The following is a 7,969-nucleotide window of genomic DNA, read 5'->3' on the forward strand; positions in this document are numbered from 1 at the left end:
GAAAGTTCCGCTGTAAATATGACTGGTTATAAATATGTTGGTATTGAACAATTGTTAGAAAGAAGTTGGACGTATGCACCAAAGAGCCAACCGATTGTTCGATACCAAGAGGAACTCGGAGTTGTAACCGCGACGAGTTCCAAACTCCAATAATATAAAGTTGAATCCTGGAATTGTGTACGTTGACTGGAGTTACTACTTTGGAACTGATTCGAATATGAACTGGATTGTTCGTTAGTAAATTCGAAAATAAAAGAATAAATAGTATCCTATATCCGTTTCCTGGCTCTAAGCTACGTCCTCAACAATTTTCAGCCAAATCGGTAAAGCCGTTCTTGAGTTACATATAGATTAGTAAGTATAACTCTATTCAACTATGTCGTGATGGGTGAACTTTTACTCATAGACATATAACTACAGGATTTCGATTTGCATTTGGCCAGTATTTTTTAATGCAAACATTTTAATTAACTTTGGTTCTGTTTTTCAACACACTGTGCAAAACAGGAATAAACTTTTCATTGTTTCATTTTAAGTAAATTATCGAGTTCCACTCGAGTATCATATTCGTGGTAGGGGTAAAATAATTCCGCAGAGTTTGTTGGACAAACAAATAATTAATCTGCCGAGGGTATAGTTTAATTGCTTGTTTTGAGTTTGTCTTGCAATTCCGACTGTGTTTCGCGGGAATTCGACTCCAACAGACGATAGAAGCCAAGTGTATTGAGTTTTAATAATAAATTACGAAATCTGTGTTGGAGTTTAAGCATTTTAATTGGTACAAATATAGCTTTAAAATTAAATGTAAACCTAATATTGCATGAAAGACATTCATTTATACGAGTATAAATATTACAAAGATGTGGGTAGTTTTATATTACTTTGGATGAAATAAATTCAGTTCACTAATAGTGTTGACACAAATACGACACGTAAACAATGGCCCGTGACTTCGTGCGCGTAATTAATAAAAAAAAACTATTAAATATAGTCTCTGTCACGGAGGAAAGAGTAGCTTCCGTACAGTGAAAGAATATTCCAAATCGGTCAAGTAGTTTCGGAGCCTATTCAATGTAAACAAATCTTTCCTCTGCATAATATTAGTTTAGCTAATAAGTTCAATATAAAAGAGTCTCACCAAGTGTGCGCAGTCACCAGCCAGATACCGAATTAAGGAGCTCTCACAGCGAAGGTATGTACGTAATATGTTCACTTTATAAGTACCTGTGATGATGTGCGAATGACTCGATTCATATTACACTCATACGTGTAAGTACCGACGAATTGTCATTTTGCTTCGTTATGTTAATGAATGTTGCCATTAAATATTTTATTTGTTGTCTATGACTAAATCAAGTTGGCTATGCTAATTGTTTGGTTGAATATTGTTTGTGTTTTTCAGGAATATAAAAACATTTTAAGATTAATTAATAATTTATGGATTTCTGTAATAACGAACTCTTTTAAAATGGGTGAGAAGACACAAATAATTTCATTAATTAATAATTGTGTTTAGTTGTTTATTATTATAATTAATATTGAAAGTAATTTAGTTAAGAGAAAATCTTTACGGTAGCCATAATTTACTGTATGTCATAATTTAATGTATATTGTCCATAGAGATATTTTTATATTTCCGATTAAGTAAATCTATACATATATATATAAAAGAAAGTCGTGTTAGTGTAACACTATTTATAACTCAAGAACGGCTTTACCGATGTGGCTGAAAATTGGTAAGGAGGTAGCTTAGAGCCAGGAGACGGACATAGGATATTTTTTTTCGTTTTTTTTATTTACCTTACTAATATTATAAATGCGAATGTTTGTGGATGGATGTGATCTGCATGGATGGATGGGTGGGCTACACTAATTATTTTTTATATATCCATGCCGACGGAGTCGCGGGCGACAGCTAGTTTTGAATAAATCAGATTATAAAATATCAGTACATTTTAGGTCAGGGTTGTTCGTGTAATGAAACTTGGTGTAGTTTGATGTCAAAATTACAATCATCCGCCGAAGAGAGGAAAAATAATAGACGAGTTTGTAACAGTCACAGACCGAGATGTTTAAGATTTAGACGTCGTCTTCATAAAGGAGTAAATTTCAAATATCTATTTATATTTTTCTCTGATGATACTTTGTAGAGAATATCCTCCGATGATTGAAGGTAGGCAACTCATCTGTCATCAACATCTGGCTACTCACATGTCCGCAGTGGTCGCTTTGGTAAAATATTTAGGCGGTTTGGAACATTGTACATGTGGTGACAGGGACGGGACTAGCAGTGACCTTGAGCCACCAATATATTTGAAAAGACTTATAGTATAGACGCCTACTACGATTATAAATGTTGTAAATTTTACAGAAATGCAATTGTAAATCAAAATGCGACCAAGAGACATCGACCAATGTTCGCTCGGATTGTGATCAATCTTTGAAAGAATCACGTAAAAAGCCTTGCCAAGTCCATTTCTGTAAGGCCTCCGGAGAACCGCCTAATAAATGTTGCTCGCAGAAAAGTCCACAAAATTTGAGATCGAAAAATATCTGTCGGTTCACTGTCGATGCTTATTTTAATTAAAATATATTATTTACGGTTTCTTTATATCAAACTAATTAACTTTAGATGTAACTAATTAAACTTAGATTTTGATATAGTTTAGTCTTTCCCAAAGTAAGCGATAACGCGAACTTGTGGGCGCTGCAGGTTTCAAGTTGCGGGTTATAGTAAAAGTTTCGTTTAGAATTCTCCGTTAATATACAGATATAGGTCATAATAATTAATTAATTTAATTTGAATTTATAGTGGTTTTTAAATATGTGAAAATATGGGGAAGCTAAAAAATATTTATTCCCAAAGTGGGCAGTAGACAAAATAAGTTTGGGAACCACTGGTTTAGATGGATGGATGTTTGTTAAAAGGTATCTCCGGAACGGCTCATCGGATCTTGATGAAATTAATCACATATATAGAACACAGTCTTGCAGACTACTTATTAAGTTTTTTTTTAAATTCCGCACCGACAGAGTGGCGTAACAGATTAGTATATTAATAAAATAAATTTAAACACCAGTTTAGATGGCATCAGAATAAGACAATCGTTAACTATAGTTCGTTAGTTGACAAATTTCAAACTAAATACTTACCAATATTAACATTGAATTGTTTGAAAAGGATTATTTACTTTATGTTAAATGTAGTTATTATTATATTTATACTTAGATATCTACGCTGAAATGTAGATTGTTTTACCTCGCTAACATTTCCACAATGATTGCAATCGAATATTTCTTTATAACGCTTTCTCGTCTAAACAAATCAACTGTTTACAATTTTCTAAGCATTTTCTAGAGAAAAAACGAAAAACCGAAGCTGCAGCGGTATAGTATCTGATAGAAGGTTTTCAGTACCGAAACACTAATAGAAAAATACTAGCTGTCGCCCGCGACTCTGTCCGCGCGGGATTAAAAATAGATGTTGGTCGATTCTCAGACCTACTCAATATGCTCAAAAAATTTCATGAGAATCGGTCAAGCCGTTTCGGTGGAGTATGGGAACGAAAATTGTGACACGAGAATTTTATACATAAGATGTTGTTTTCTTTATTTTTACAAGAGAGATGACGATAATGTTTTAGTGTCAAAAGTAGCTTATTATACGTCCCCAGCGAGGGGCTCAGATACTACACTAAGTTAAGCGTGACTAGGCCATAGTCAACCACACTGGCACATTGGGAGTTGACTTGACACATATCTTTGCATTTCTTCTCAGATATGTGCAGCATCACGTTTTCATTCACCGTAAGAACGTCGTGTAAATGTACATCTGTAAATGGAAAATCACATTGGTGCATAGTGGGATTCGAACCCAAGATTTGCAGATTACAAGTCAAGTGCCTTAACCCCTGAGCCACCGACCAGTGTTAGTTATCAACAATGGACTTACAGTACACTTAAAGGTATACGATGTTATGTAGGGACAATGTGAAGGTTGAAACAAAACGCTATCATTGTAAGCACCTCGTTACAGCGACGGGCGCAGACTTTGTTACACGTTAATTAAGTTTTATTGTACATTAACCGCCTGTTATGGCACAACTCTTGATACTTGTTTAGATATAATGTTACCACTCTAGCTGTTTGCTGGTTAAAGTATCTAGCTTTAATGTAGGCTATGATGGGTTATGTACAAAATGCATTGTCAGTGGTAAATATTTATTGCGAGAGTAATCTGAAGTAGTGAGAGTAAGACGAATTTTTAATTCGAATCTTTTTAAACTTTATTTCTCTTTAAACATTCCTGACACTGACAGTTGTCAAAAAATAATAAAATAAATAGTGACTGGGATTAAAATAGATGTTGGCCGATTCTCAGACCTACTCAATATGCTCCCAAAATTTCATGAGAATCGGTCAAGTCTTTTTGGAGGAGTATTGGAACGAATTGTGACACGAGAATTTTATATATAAGATTCTGTTAAATCACCAAATTGAATAGCAAAATAAAGAAATAAATAATACTTGATCTTTTCCTATATTTCATAGAATTGATGTGGAATTTAATTTTATCAAATTATATCAATAAAAGTCGTAGGAAAGAATATGTAAAATTTTGTTGAATAAATAAAAAATGGCTAAATGAAAATTTGCTATTAACAATATGATCGACTTTCATAATATTTTAAAATCATCATTAGTAAATTAAGAATACATTTTTCTTCTAAGCTAATCATATTTACATTTACAATTTTCTACGAGAAAATGTCTATATCATCATCATCAACCTGGCGTTATCGAGGGTCGGCACAGTATGTGCTACTCCTCCATACATCTCTATCAGCTGTCATATCCGAGTCTACCCCCTTCTTACGCATATCCTCTTTCACACAGTCATTCCATAATTTTTCGTCTTCCTCTACATTTGTAGCCATCCACATTTAATCTCATTACTTTTTTGCTTATATCATCATCATCCCTCCGCATAACATGTCCAAACCAAGCTAAAAATATCTGTACTAAGGGTTTATTTAAGTAACAATTTTACAACTATAAGTATCAATAAAATAACTAAAGTCTTAAAACGATTACAATCTTTAAACTGTTCTGCATTGCAACGCTTAATTATAATTTCTGTTTGATTTTTTTTTTGGAAATTATAATACATTTGATAATAAAAGCGTACAATACAAAGTAAAATCGAATATGACAACATGTTGGCGCGAAGCCAAACCGCTGCGCGCAATATTTAGTACAAAACGAATAATTGTTTCACTTCCCTTTACATACAAATTATGAGTTTTTAATTACATTTTCCTTTTTTTATATCATAAGGTGAGAACGAGAGAGCGGCCACCTGAAATCGCTGAAATAGCGAAGTGACCGTTGCCTATAGACATACGCAATTGCACATGCGTTGCCTATCTTTAATCGACGGAGGAGAGGATGCACAGAAAGAAAATATTTTCCCTTCCCATGCATCCTCTCAACCGGAAAGTCCACTTCCACTTCCCATCCTTTCCTTATAAGAAAAAGGTGGGAAGGGACAGAGGATTTAATAAGGCCTCCGGGACGCACGCTCATCAGACTGCACACGGAATTGCTTCTACTTCACGCCTGTCTTCTGTGTGGTCGTGGTATTTCACCAGGCGAGCCGGGCCAATTCCTGCGAAGATGTTAAAGCGGGCTCTACCACTGCTCGTGACATTCATTTACTTTTTTGTTGATTCCACGATTTGTTTTTTTAAATATTACTTTGGCATTTTAATGTCAACAATTCTTAGCGCGAAATTCGACTAGTTACACTATTTATAACTGAAGAACGGCTTTACCGATATGGCTGAAAATTGGTGAGGAGGTAGCTTAGGCCCAGGATACGGACATGTGATACTATTTATTCATTTTTTTTTTCGAATTTATGTCTTGAAGAGTTGCTTTTTATACAACTTACTAATATTATAAATGCGAATTTAGATGTATGTGATGTGGATGGATGGGTTACACTTATTAAGTTTTTTATATATCCACGCGGACAAAACTATGATCACTCTCTCTGTTTCGCACAGATTACAGTGGAACAACAGCCTGGAAGAACACATAAGCTACTAATATTTTCTTTAATTCCGCGCGGACGGAGACGCGGGCGACAGCTAGTACATAATATAAGCAGTCAAACGTATTGCTTAGTTTTATGTCAATACTAGTTTCAGTTTTAAGTCATAGAACATACCATGTTCCATGTGTCATAATCAAATTATCATGATAAACACGTTCAGATAGACATCGAGATGGCAATTAACATCACATCAAATACGCAACGTCTCAAATTGTATGAGTTTGCATCAATCAAATATGTCACATAATTAAACGTTAACAAGAAGACGTATATGTATACTAGCTGTCGCCCAAGACTCCGTCAGCGCGGAATTAAAAAAAAACTGAATGTGTTCTTCCAGACTATGTTCTACATCTCTGGCAAATTTCAGCAAAATCCGTGCCGCCTATATGGAGATCTTCTAACAAACATCCATTTATTTAAACATTCGCATTTATAAGATTTTGTTATTCTGTGTAGTTCTTTACCTATTTAAAATTGATTTCGAGTTAAAAAAAAACTATCTTTTGGAAATTTTTATATAACAGTAGGGGGCAAACGAGCAGCGGGATCATGTTCAACGATGCCCATGGACATCAGCAATACCGGAGCAAACGGAGATGCGTTGCCTTTGAGATGGTGATACGCTCGCTTCTTGAAGGACCCTAAGTCGTAGCGGTTTGGAAATACCGCCGAGGACTATTATTAAAATATTATTTAAAAATGGGTGATATGTATACCGTTGCATTGGAAACTACGGTAGATTACAATCGTATTAGGTGTTTTATAAACTATCAGAATGTTCTTTACGTTAAATTCCATATATTATAAGTGTGCTCTTATTCATTTACACTAGCCAAATACATGTTTAAATTGTAGACATAAAAAAACTAAGAATTTTTAAACACGCTGTGTATTACTATTTCGTAACAAATTTCAGCGTATATCTTTTAACGTTTCCCAACTAAGCAGTTTAATTTGGAAGCGTTATGCAGATACGTTGGTTGGGAATTCGTCGCTCGCCGGCCCACTCAGATAACGACCAGTTAGGTTGTTATGGTTCGTTCAAACGTTGTTACATTTAAAGTGAGTTTCTGAGAACAAGATTTCTGTATAAAACATATCTTTTACAAAATAGTGATAATTGTTTCAAACGGGGATTTTGGTCTCCGAAAGCCATGATTAAACTCGAGGATTAGTTTGTTTAGGTTAAAAAATTATAATTGTCTATGGCTCGGCCCTTTTTTAATTTAATAGAAACTTATATACATAGTTAATAATCAATATTATTACAGGTTTACATATGATGTAATTCGTTATTACGAATTAGCTGTAGCCTGCGACTCCGTCCGCGCGGCATTAAAGAAAATACTAGTAGTTTATGTGTTCTTCTAGACCAGTGGTTCCCAAACTTATTTTGCCTACTGCCCACTTTGAGAATAAATATTTTTAGCGCCCCCATACATTTACATATTTAAAAACTACTATAACTTCAAATTAAATAATTTATTATTGGTATATATGTATATTAACGGAGAATTCTAAACGAAACTTTTACTATAACCCGCAACTTGAAACCTGCAGCGCCCACAAAGGGGCGTTATCGCCCACTTTGGGAAAGCCTGTTTTAGACTACCGCTCTACTGTAATCTGTGCGAAACAGAATCCATGAAGTTGTTTTGGAGATACCTTCCAACTACAATACATCTAAATATTCGCATTTATAATATTAGTAATAAATATCAGGCAAACGTACTCGTCTGACTAAACAAACATGTCGGTATGTTACTATCGTTTCCAATATCGGCTCGCGTCCGATACCGCATGGCTCGCCAGCTGCAAGCCTGTCTAATGCCAAAATACTGAAATAAA

The 7,969-nt window shown here is 34.6% G+C and overlaps 1 long non-coding RNA gene across 1 annotated transcript; it reads left to right on the forward strand.

The window, feature by feature from the left end:
- The first annotated feature begins 1,378 nt into the window (after positions 1–1,378).
- On the forward strand, positions 1,379–2,611 carry LOC106118605 (uncharacterized). Its single transcript, XR_001227923.1, has 3 exons — positions 1,379–1,472; positions 1,960–2,102; positions 2,372–2,611. It is a non-coding gene; the product is annotated as an uncharacterized LOC106118605 (long non-coding RNA).
- The last annotated feature ends 5,358 nt before the right edge of the window (positions 2,612–7,969 follow it).

Source organism: Papilio xuthus, unplaced genomic scaffold (assembly GCF_000836235.2).
Source record: "Papilio xuthus unplaced genomic scaffold, Pxut_1.1 DF827570.1, whole genome shotgun sequence".
In the NCBI taxonomy this organism is placed as follows: Eukaryota; Metazoa; Arthropoda; class Insecta; order Lepidoptera; family Papilionidae; genus Papilio; species Papilio xuthus.